Source organism: Lipotes vexillifer, unplaced genomic scaffold (assembly GCF_000442215.2).
Source record: "Lipotes vexillifer unplaced genomic scaffold, Lipotes_vexillifer_v1.1 scaffold1477, whole genome shotgun sequence".
Classification (NCBI taxonomy): domain Eukaryota; kingdom Metazoa; phylum Chordata; class Mammalia; order Artiodactyla; family Lipotidae; genus Lipotes; species Lipotes vexillifer.
In genome coordinates, this window is record NW_006776536.1 from 613431 (window position 1) to 623587 (window position 10157).

Here is a 10157-nt window from a genome sequence, read left to right on the forward strand (position 1 = left end):
GGAGGGGAGGGGAGGGGAGGGGAGGGGGGAAAGTGGAGGAGGGGGCGGTGGCCCTGGCTGGTGTTCCCCTCCCCGACCCGTCCTGCTGTGGCCTCAGCTCCAGGTCTCTGTCCCTTTCCCATCGCTCTGAGTAGACATTAGCCCAACTCAACCTCCCTGATGGCCCTGGGTGTTCAGGAGCATTTGCCTACTCCCACCCTCCATCCCTGTGCCCTGTGGACCATCAGAGACCTCCAGGGTTCATTTTAGCTTGTCTTGTCCCTCTGTCCTCCCACAGCAAGGTTTCAGGGCAGTCCTGGACTGTTCCTGCATGCTGGACCACGGCACAGGGTGTGTGTGTGGGTGGGTGTGTGTCTGTGTGTGTGTGTAGCACGCATGCTCCTAAGATTCTAGTCCATTGTCATTGCTAGTCCATGCTGGTCCTGCCCTCGCCATTTGTTTAGTTAGTTAGTTAGTTCTATGTTCCCTTTATCCCCACATTCCATTCTCACTTCCTGTGGGAATAGTGGGACTGCTGCGTCCCAGGTATGTGAACACTTGAGTTGCATAAGTAGCGCCAGGTGGCCTTCCCCAACGGCTGCACCAGCCCACCCCACAGCCCAGCTGCTCTTCCAACTCACTCCAGCCCCACATGCCCCCAAGATGTGGCATTAGCAGCTTTGGAATGTTCGCCAGTCGAATTGGTATAAAGTTGTTCTAAATGGCGTCTCTCATTACTAAGATTTTGCATCAGCTCTTCATGTGCTCCTTGGATTTTGTTTTCCTCTTCTGGGAACTGCCTCTTCATATCTTGACCATTTTCTAGTTGATTTGCTGCCTACTTCCTGTTGATTTGCAGGAGTTCTTCGTTTATTCGAGATTTTAGTGTTTTGGCTTCAAACAAATACCTTCTCCGATTCTGTCCACCCTCTCTCTTTACTTTGTCCTAGGTGTCTTTCATCAAATAGTGTCGTCAAATTCATCAGGAGGCTTTTGGGGGGGAGGGGGCGGTGGAGTGGTTGTGTTTTGTGCTTTCAAAACTTTGTTTAAAAGTCTTTTATTACTGGGGACTTCCCTGGTGGCTCAGTGGTTAAGAATCCGCCTGCCAATGCAGGGGACACAGGTTCGAGCCCTGGTCTGGGAAGATCCCACATGCCGCGGGCAACCAAGCCCATGCGCCACAACTACTGAGCCTGTGCCCTAGAGCCCATGAGCCACAACTACTGAGCCCACGTGCCACAGCTACTGAAGCCCACGCACCTAGAGCCCGTGCTCCACAACAAGAGAAGCCACCGCAATGAGAAGCCCACACACCGCAACGAAGGGTAGTCCCCGCTCACCACAACTAGAGAAAAGCCTGTGCACAGCAATGAAGACCCAACGCAGCCAAAAATAAATTTAAAAAAAAGTCTTTTATTGCTGCATGTTTTAATGATAGGAGAGAATATATGGAACATTTATACCTATATAACTTATAAGAGGCAATATTTTCTAGTTAGGTAGCATAGCTTGGGGATTAATAATAAAAACAAAAACAAAAAGTCTTTAATTACTGCCCTGAATCACAACAAATGGCTCCCATGCTGTCTTCTATTAACTTTTTCAAGTCACTTTCACATTCACACCATTAATCCATCTAGAGGCCACCTTGCACGTGCTGTCAGGTAGGAATCCACTTCCCCAACACCATCTACTGAACATTTTGACCTACATGTTAAGCTCCTGAAGGTATTGGGTCTGCCTGTCAGTTCTCTATTCTCTTCTGTGTCTGTCTGTTCCTGCACCAGTACCATAATTGTTTTTTATTGCTACGGTCTTATAAATGTGGTCGGGAAAAATCACACCCTCCTTCCTCCTCCCCCCTCCCCTCCCCCCTTTCCTCCCCCTCCCTCCTCCTCCTCCACTTCCTCTTCCTCCTTCTTTGAAGTTTTTCTTAGCTGTTTATGGATCTTTATTCATCGCTAAAGATGCTACTGTGAATTTATCAAATTTCTCCAAAAACTCCAACTGGAATTTTGATTAGGACTGCATCACATTTAGAGATGAATTTGGAGAGAACTCACATCTTTATAACTTTGTCATCCTACCCTACATTATAATCTGTCTACTTATTCAGATTCTCTTCTATATCCTTTATTAAAATTTTCTACCAAGAGGTTTTACATATCCTTATATGTTACAGATACTTTGTATCTAGCAATGTATCTAAGTTCCGTTTTTTATTTTTTTATTATTTTTATTTTTATTATTTTTTTGCGGTACGCGGGCCTCTCCCGTTGCGGAGCACAGGCTCCGGGCGTGCGGGCTCAGCGGCCATGGCTCACGGGCCCAGCCGCTCCGCGGCACGTGGAATCCTCCCGGACCGGGGCACGAACCCGTGTCCCCTAGCATTGGCAGGCGGACTCTCAACCACTGCGCCACCAGGGAAGCCCTAAGATCCGTTTTTTCATTGGGTATTAGAGATGCAGAGAAATTCTAGAAATACTACTGATTTTGTAGGTTTCTATCTAGCAATGTTGCTGAAATCTTATTGATGCTAATAGTCTGTTGATTCCAAAGGGCCTTCTAAATGAATGCTCACATCATATGCAAATAATGATAATTCTGCTTCAGATCTTAAAGAGATACGTGAGCATGAATGAAGAAAGGAATGCCTTAACCTAACCCCCATTTCTCTCATGGCTTGGGGTGGCCTCTCCCCTGGTCAGGGTGTCTGGGCTGGGGTTAAGGGCCATTATGTACAACGTTTGCTGTGAATTTTTGGCATGGAAGCCGCACGAGTTCAAGAAGTTCCGTTCTATTCCTGGTTTAGTAAGAATTTGTATCATAAGTAAATAACAAATCTTTTTTTTTTAAGAGACATTATTATTATTATTTGGCTGCATCGGGTCTTAGTTGCAGCACGTGGGATCTTCGTTGAGGCGTGCGGGCTGCTCTCTAGTTGCTCAATAGTTGTGGCACGGGGGCTTATTTGCCCCATGGCACGTGGGATCTTCGTTCCCTGACTAGGGTCGGACCCGCATCCCCTGCACTGGAAGGCAGATTTTTCAACCACTGGACCACCAGGGAAGTCCCAGTAACAAATCTTATCAAATGCTTTTCCTACATTGCTTGATGTTATCACGTTGTGTTTCTCCTTTATTTTTATTAGTGTAGAGAATTATAGTGATCCGTTTTCTAATGAATTCCTAAAATACTTGGTCATGATGTATTATTTTTAATACAATATTGTGTATCTCATTTAGGACTTTTAACATCTATGTTCACAAATGAAATGAGCATGTAATTTTCTTGTTTTGTCCTTATCTGGTTTTAGGAATTAAAACATCACTATCCTCATAACATTTTCTGGGAAACTTTCCCTGGTTTTCTATTATCTGGAATAACTTGTAGAAAAAAAAAAAAAAGAAATTATTCACATCTTCTCTTTATCCTTGATTAGTTTTGTAAAAAAAAAAAAATCTGCTATCTTATGCAGAAACGGCTTTTGTTTTTATTAATGTTCTCTATTTTCCTTCGGGTTTTGTTTGCTATTTTTCTCTTTATTATTTCTGTGATTTAAAATTTTCTTTTGTTATGCTTTCCCAACTTTGTGAGTTCAATGATTTGCTCATTTATTTTCAGCTTTTTAAATTTCCTGATAAATATATTTGAAGTTATATTTTTTCCTTAATGTACTCTTTAGCTGTGTTCCACCACTTTCAACATGTAATGTTTCTGTTCATTCAATGATACATATTTCTTCATTCTTGTCATGATTTCCTAATTAACTCAAGGATTATTTAATGATATATCATTTAATTTCTAACCATAAAGAACTTTTAAGCTATCTTTGTTTGAGTACTAATTCTTAGATAATTTTTATCAATTTCAGTTGGGAGAAGCTTCTCTCCATTTTGTTTTTAATTTCTAATTTTATTACATTATGGTCAGAGAATATAATGAGTCTCATATTTATCCACTGTAACTTACTGAAGTTTTATTTATGGTCTAGACCATAGCTTGTTTTTGTAAATGTTCAGAGGTACTCCCCCCAAAAGGCATTTTCTGTTGGGTGTAGATAATTGTTCATCCCTGTGACGTTAGTGTTTATTCTTTTTGTATGTTCTATCAATATATGAGGGACATACAGTATTACTGTTGTTTTATCTATAGCTCCCTGCAGCTCTATCAGTTTTCACTTGATATCATGTGAAGCTTTCTTGTTAAGTGTATATATCTTCTTTGTCTATTGTACCTTTTATGAGTTTATAACATCCGTGTTTGTCCATTGTGATTTTCAGCCTTGAATTAAATTTTGTCACATGTTAAGATTCCCACCCTGGCTTTCTTTTTAGGTATGTTCATGTGGTAGATCTTTTTCTATCCTTTTACTTTTTAATATTTCTGTACCTAGAAATTAACACAACCTTGTAAATCAACTATACTTCAATTTTTTTAAATAAATAAATATAATGGAATGTTAATCAGCCTTAAAAATTTTTTCTGTACCTTTAAAAAATTGAAGCAATTTATATTCAGTAAAATGCTCAGATTTTTAAGTGTACAATATGACGCTTTTTTTTTTTGGCGGTACGCGGGTCTCTCACTGTTGTGGCCTCTCCCGTTGCGGAGCACAGGCTCCGGACGCGCAGGCTCAGCGGCCATGGCTCACGGGCCCAGCCGCGCCGCGGGATGTGGGATCCTCCCGGACCAGGGCACAAACCCGTGTCCCGTGCATCGGCAGGCGGACTCTCAACCACTGTGCCACCAGGGAAGCCCTCAATATGATGCATTTTGATAAATACAGGTACTCATGTAACCACCAGCCAATCAAGTTACAGAATATGCCCACCACCTTGGGAGTCCCTTGGGCCCCTTCCACTTCACCCTCACACTCTGTAGTCAATGGTGCTTTGTTTTCTGTCACCATAGATTAGTTTTGGCTCTTCTTGAACTTCACCTAAATGCAGTCAATCAGTAAGTATCTAGTTTCTTTCACACAACATAACATTTATAATTTTTTTATATGAAGGGATGCTTTACACTTAAGTTTATCCTTTTGAGTATACAGTTTTATGAATTGGACAAAAGCCATCATTACAATGAAGATATAGAACATTTTTATCATCCAGAAAGTTCCCTTGTGTTCCTTTGTGGTCAGCCCCTCCCCCTGCCTTTAGCCTTTGGCAACCACTGATCTGCTTTCTTTCTCTATAGTTTTGTCCTTTTTCAGAGCGTCATAGAACTGGAATCATACAGTATATAGCATTTTGAGTCTGGCTTTTTTCACATGGCATGACACATTTGAGATTCATTCATGCTCTGTGTGTATCCGTGGTTCTCTTCTTTTTTTTTTTTTTTTTTTTGCAGTCCCCGGGCCTCTCACTGTTGTGGCCTCTCCCGTTGCAGAGCACACGCTCCGGACGCGCAGGCTCGGCGGCCATGGCTCACGGGCCCAGCCGCTCCGCTGCATGTGGGATCTTCCCGGACCGGGGCACGAACCCGTGTCCCCTGCATCGGCAGGCGGACTCTCAACCACTGCGCCACCAGGGAAGCCCTCTCTTCCTTTTATTGCTGAAGAGTATTTCGTTGTATGGCTGTACCGTAGTTTATCCAGTCACCACTCAAAGGGCATTGGGTTCTTGATGATTAAGAATAAAACTGCTCTAGGGTTTCCCTGGTGGCGCAGTGGTTGAGAGTCCACCTGCCGATGCAGGGGACACGGGTTCGTGCCCGCGACTGGGAAGATCCCACATGCCGCGGAGCGGCTGGGCCCGTGAGCCATGGCCGCTGAGCCTGCGCGTCCGGAGCCTGTGCTCTGCAACGGGAGAGACCACAAAAGTGAGAGGCCCGCGTACCGCAAAAAAAAAGAATAAAGCTGCTTTAAACACTTGCTTGCAGGTTGTTATATGAACATAAGTTTTCATTTGTCTTGGGTAAATATCTAGGAGAAGGATTGCTGAGTCATATGGTAAGTGTATGTTTAACCTCGTAACACATTGCCACAGCGTTTTCCAGCATGGCTGTGCCATTTACGCTCCCACCAGCAAAGTATGTAAGAAATCCCGATTGCTCTCAATTCTCACTAGCACTTAGCGTTATCAGCTTTTCCCCTAGATGTTCTAATAGGTTTGTAATGTTAATTCATTGTGGTTTTTAATTTGCATTCTTCTAATGACTAATGATGTTGAACGTCTTCTCATGTACTTTTTTGCCATCCATACATCTTTGTTGAAGTGTCTGTTCAAATCTTTTGCTCATTTTTACTCGGATTGTTTGTTTTCTTATTACTGAGTTTTGAAAATTCTCATATACTCTGCATATGAGTCCTTATCAGGTATAGGTTTGCAGATATTTTCTCCGCATTTATCGTTTGCCTTTTCATTTTCTTAACAGAGGCTTTTTTTTAATTTTGAAGTTTTTTATTTTGATGAAGTAAAATTTAGCAATTTTTTTCTTTTATGGATCATGTTTTTTGGTGTTGTATCTTAGGAATCTTTGCCTAACACAAAAAGATTTATGTTACGCTTCCTTCAAGAAATTTTATAGTTTGAGGTTTTATACTTATGTCTGTGATCCATTTTGAATTTTATAAATGATGTAAAGTATAGGTTGAAGTTCATTTTTTTGCATATGTTCAATTGTTGATGTCCAGTTGTTCCAGCACCATTTGTTGAAAGGACTATCCTTTCTTCATTGACTTGCCTTTGTAACTTTACCAAAAATCACTTGACCATATATGTGTGGCTCCACTTCTGGACCCTCTATTCTGCTCTGTTCATCTATATATCAATCCTTTCACCAATACCACACTATATTTATTTCTGTAGTTTTATAACTAAACTGCTTGAAATCAGGAAATGTGAGTCCTCTGACTTTGTTCTTTTTCAAAATTGTTCAGGCTATTCTAGTTCCTTTGCTTTTCCATATACATTTTAGAATCAGTTTGGGATTATTGTTGAGATTATGTTTAATCTCTAATTCAATTTAGGGAAAGCTGACATTTTAACAATATTGGTACATCACTTCATTTATTTAGATCTTGTTTAATTTCTCTCAGCAATGTTTTGTAGTTTCATAGCACATGTCCTGCATAAAATTCGTTAAACTTATCTCTATTTAATGTTTTTGGATGCTTCTGTGAATGATATATTTCAAATTTTATTTTCCAATTTTTTTGCTAGTGTATACAAACACAATAAAATTTTTTATATTGACTTTGTATTATGTTACCTTGTAAAATTCACTTTTTAAATTAGTAGTTTTTTAAAAAAATAAATTTATTTTATTTATTTTTACTTTTGGCTGCGTTGGGTCTTCATTGCTGCGCGCAGGCTTTCTCTAGTTGTGGCAAGTGGGGGCTACTCTTCACTGCGGTGCGCAGGCTTCTCATTGTTACGGAGCACGGGCTCTAGGTGCATGGGCTTCAGTAGTTGTAGCACACGGGCTCAGTAGTTGTGGCTCGTGGGCTCTAGAGCACAGGCTCAGTAGTTGTGGCACATGGGCTTAGTTGCTCTGTGGCATGTGGGATCTTCCCAGACCAGGGCTCAAACCCATGTCCCCTGCATTGGCAGGTGGAGTCTTAACCACTCCACCACCAGGGAAGCCCTAAAATTAGTAGCTTTCTTAAGCTTTTTTAAAATTTGGAATTTTTAAAATTTCCTTTTATAATCTTAATTACTAGCATATAGACTTACAATTGTTTTTTGTATATAGACCTTATAATCTGTGATCTTGCTATACTCCTTTATTAGTTCAGGTTGTTTTATAGATGCTGTAGGGTTTTCCATATTGTGTCATCTGTGAATGAAGACAGCTTTACTTTTTATTTTAAATGTGTATAGAATAAACTACATATATATACACCAATCTCCTTTCTTTTTCCTGGGTATTCTGAAAACTACATTTCCCAGACTCCATTGCAGTTAGGCTGAGGCCATGTGACTGGATTCTGGATAATAGAATGTGGGCAAAAGTGATGTATGCCACTTTAGGCATGGCTGTAAATTGTCCCACACAATCATTCTTCTTTTTTTTCTTTTTTTCCCACACAGTCATTCTTGTTACTTGTCACTTTCTTTATTCTTTGGTTTGGTAATGGATAGGACCCAAAAAAAGCCCCCCCAAAACAGTAGAACCACAGATGGAAAAAGCTTGGATCCCTGAGTCACTGCCTGGAGTAGAGCACCCCAGAATTGCAGCTCAGTCTACATTACACTGTGATGTGAGGGGGAAAGAAACGTTTATTTTGTTAAGCCAAAGAGATTTCAGTGTTTGTTTGTTACCATCAATGAGCTTACCTTGACAAATACTGAGAGTATCTTTAGACAACTATTAAATATTTAAAGGAAAATCTAACTTGATGTTATGTTTCAATTGGTGAATATAACCTATTCACATTTGTTGTAATTCCTGTTGAGTTAGGATTTAGTTTTGCCATCTTATTTTCTTTTCCTTTTGCTCTTATGATAGTTGCTCTTAACCTAAGAGACTTTGTGGGAGGAAGATATAAATATTTATAAGTTTAGGAAATCAATAAGGGTATATAAAAGTATCAACATCTATACCTTCCCTACACCAAGACTCTTAGTCCTCCTTTCCCCCATAATGTTGATATTACCTAGAACTTTAATTCTGGGTTATAATGGATATATGGTCTCTTTTTCTTTTCTTTGTCCCTAGCTTTTTAAAAAGATGACAAGAAAACTTTATAAAGTTATTCAGTCATCCTTGGTTCCACATGCCCTGCAACAGCTCTTGTATGTTTCTTTTCTTACTTGAGCACTTCCTCCCAAAGCATTTTCACTATGAATCTTCATGTAGCAAACCCTCTGAGGCCTTGCATGCCTGAGCATGTTGCCATTACACCCTCATATTTACATACTTAATTTGGCTGGATATAAAACTCCAAGTCCAATTTTTTTCCTTTAACATTTAAAAAATATTGTTATTTAGTCTGCCTGCATCCATTGTTTCTACTGAGAAGTCTATGTCAGATGGAATCACGTTCTTTTGCAAATGATCTCTTTCTTCTCTCTGGAAGCTTTTATAATTTTCTTTTTTCACCTCAGGTATCCTTTAATGTCACTCTAATTGTCTGGGTTTGGCACTCTTGGTTTCCAAACTAGCTCTCTGGTTTGGCGTACTCAGCTCATTTAGCATGAGGTTGATCAGCTTTCTTTTCTTTAATTCTGAGAAATGTATCTTCATTATTTCTTCCAAGATTTCCTCCTCTCCATCTGTTTTTTTTTTTTTTTTTTTTTTTTTTTCTTGGCTTCACTGTGTGGCATGAAGGATCTTAGTTCCCCAACCAGGGATCGAACCCTCAAACCCATGCCCCCTGCAGTGGGAGCGTGAAGTCTTAACCACTGGACCACCAGGGAAGTCCCTCCCCCTCATCATCTTTATTTTTCTCTCCTTCTGGGACTTGTACTTTCTGGATAATTGTCCTCCTATTCTATCGTCTGTATTCCTTCACTGTCATTTATATTTTTTCCTTTTTAGCTTTCCAGAGAGAATGCTTTACCTGATCTCTCCCTCATCATTTCATCCTTCATCATATGATTCACCCCATCTTTTATGGCTTTTCTCAATGATTGTTTTTATATATAATAATATTTCTCTTTGTTTGTTTTTGCCATTTCCTCTTTCGTAATGCCAGTAACTTTTCTTATATCCTTGTATATTTTTATTACGTGTATTCTCTGTCTGTGTGGTCCACTAATTCTGCTTCAGATGATCTATTTGTCTTCTGGGATGTCTCCTCCAGGGCCTGTGAGATCATGTCCCCTGGTGGAATTTGTCATTCTGTCTGGTAATACGCCAGCCTATGGTTTCAAGGAGAGCAAAGGAGATGAGCCCCAGGCACCACCAGACCACAGCCAACTTCCCTTTCTTTGCTATCATCTGAGGTCAGAGCTCCCCTTCAGATCCTTGGGGAAGCACATTGATAGCGGTGGCTTCCAGGTTCTAATGAGCCCCCCACCCCGGGGGCTTGTGGGGAAGCATAGAAGGGAGAAAGCCCAAGGCTAGAAGGGTCCACTATTCTCCCCAAAGCCTCACCCAGCAAGAGTCTTGCAGCCCTGATATAACCCTGGTGAAGCCTGCACTAAAGTTGGGGTAGAGCACTGACAACCCTGATAACTCCAGGAGTGGTGAGAACCAAGAGCACACTGCTCCCCTTGGATATCTTTTTA